General features: G+C 43.9%; 1 long non-coding RNA gene across 1 annotated transcript; it reads right to left on the reverse strand.

Moving 5' to 3' along the window:
• Window positions 1-704: 704 nt before the first annotated feature.
• Window positions 705-1,303, reverse strand: LOC144827224 (uncharacterized). The gene is made up of 3 exons (XR_013610085.1): window positions 1,174-1,303; window positions 1,032-1,090; window positions 705-953 (listed from the first exon to the last, which is right to left on the reverse strand). It is a non-coding gene; the product is annotated as an uncharacterized LOC144827224 (long non-coding RNA).
• Window positions 1,304-1,967: the final 664 nt, after the last annotated feature.

Consider the following 1,967-nt stretch of genomic DNA (forward strand, 5'->3'; position numbering starts at 1 on the left):
TCAATGCCCAGCACCATCCAGTGGCGCGAGCATGTGTTTGCAACGAAGCTAAATCCCTCCTTGAACTTGGGATCGTCCACAAATATTGCCGGTTCGTTTTTAACTTGGAGTCCAGTGGGTATTATATTGGCTTGTAGATATTGAGTCAGTGCATATCCATGCAGTCTGGTGCGGACCAATTTCTTCTCCAGTCTTTCCAGTTTGACAATCTTCTCATTAAGCGATTGGTCCAGAAGTGTGGTCTTGTTTGATAGGAATACCTGCCCCGTATCCCCTTCCAGAAGGTTTTGAATATACTCTTCAGTATAAGATAGGGTTTCACGGTCACTCATGATATACCCTAGTTCATTAATTTACAGATTAGAACCCTCGCAGATAGATACCTGCTCTTAAGAGTGGTAGGTAATAATGGGGTAAACCCTTACCTCATCGACCTGGGTCAGTACAATGTTATAAAAAAGGGTGGTCGATTACAAAACAATTAAACATTCCATTACTTAAACATAAAGGTACACCCACAACGTAAGTATCATTTAGATTGCATTTAATTCAACTATTCGCAATGGTTTCCTACAGTTTCGCATATATTATATTTCATATTCATACAATACATGGTAAATTACGTACAATTCTTCAATTAGTGCTCGGTGATTGTCAGAGAAGAAAGGAAATTTAAAGGAGGGTAGGGTGTGTTTGGAAAAGAATAAGGGACAAAGAAAAGGAATTGTGTCCTATAAACAATTCTGTCTTATTCACAGAGCATTTCCAGTCATGTTACAGATCACAGTTGTTCCCTAGAAATACACTATACACGGGAGCTGAGTTTAGCAAGTTTTCGGTAGGGCGTGTATGTGTTGATGATGTTGTCGACGTTTCGACCCCCAAGTTAAGGGCGGGTGGGTCCTCAGTTTGGGGTCTTCCTCAGGACAATTAAAAACAGTGACATTGAGCACCTAGGAAAACAGAAATGTGTATCACTAGATGGAATCATTTGAAATTAAAAAACAGGGCAAAAGTCACGGTGTACCTACATGAGCAGGCGTTCGAGTGGTGTCCCTTCTGAATTAGGACTCGCGCCTGTAGAGTTGTTCTATAGAGGAAATAGATTAAGATTAGGAAGGATATTGATGGCAGGTCGTGGTAAATCAGCCCGAGATAGAAAACATGACTTACTGAGTTCGCCAGTCTTTGAAGAGCATTAGTCTCTTACAGGCGTCATAGATGACGAAACTGGGACAGTATATCCGTGGGTGTGGCGTGCGTCCTACATCCACCGGGCGATAGAATTCAAAGTGTAGATAAGTTACACCATCTGAAAGAACACAGAGATACTGTACTCCTTCATATTTCACCTCATCGTTGAAGAGAGAATTAAATAAAGGTTATTAGTCCGTCAAAAAAAAAAAAAGGAGACCAGAAACCCTACTGGTCGACATCATGCCCGCCTCAGACTATGGAGGACAAAAGAGGAGCCAAATCTCTTAGAGGTGGTATCCCATGCGCATTATTATAAAACGATTAGGAGACCAGCCGACATCCGTAGTGGATACACTGTGTGGATATTATGACAATCATTAGTCCATAACTAGAAAAGTGGGGCTGCCTGAGTTAACCAAGACCGTGAGCGCTACTCCCCGATACTTGGTTGTTCTGACATTGTGATTCGCAAAACAGCGCGGAGCGGACATACCTGTGTTACTGCTGACGGATCGTTCACAGTGACAGCTCGCAGGCGCTCGTAATCCCATACAAATAGCGGGCGTGTCTAGGGGGCGTGTCCCGGCACCTCGCGGTGCTGCCGCTGGCTGCTGCGCGGCTGGAGGACTACGTGGGGCGCATGCGCCGGACTAGTGACACTGTTTACACTACGGACCCGGGATTCCCTGGTTAGATGTCTAAAGGTCTGGTTGAGTTACTATATTACACATCGGTGTCTTTACAACCCGAAAAAGTCACGAACATTATGA

Source organism: Lissotriton helveticus, chromosome 4_1, assembly GCF_964261635.1.
Source record: "Lissotriton helveticus chromosome 4_1, aLisHel1.1, whole genome shotgun sequence".
Classification (NCBI taxonomy): domain Eukaryota; kingdom Metazoa; phylum Chordata; class Amphibia; order Caudata; family Salamandridae; genus Lissotriton; species Lissotriton helveticus.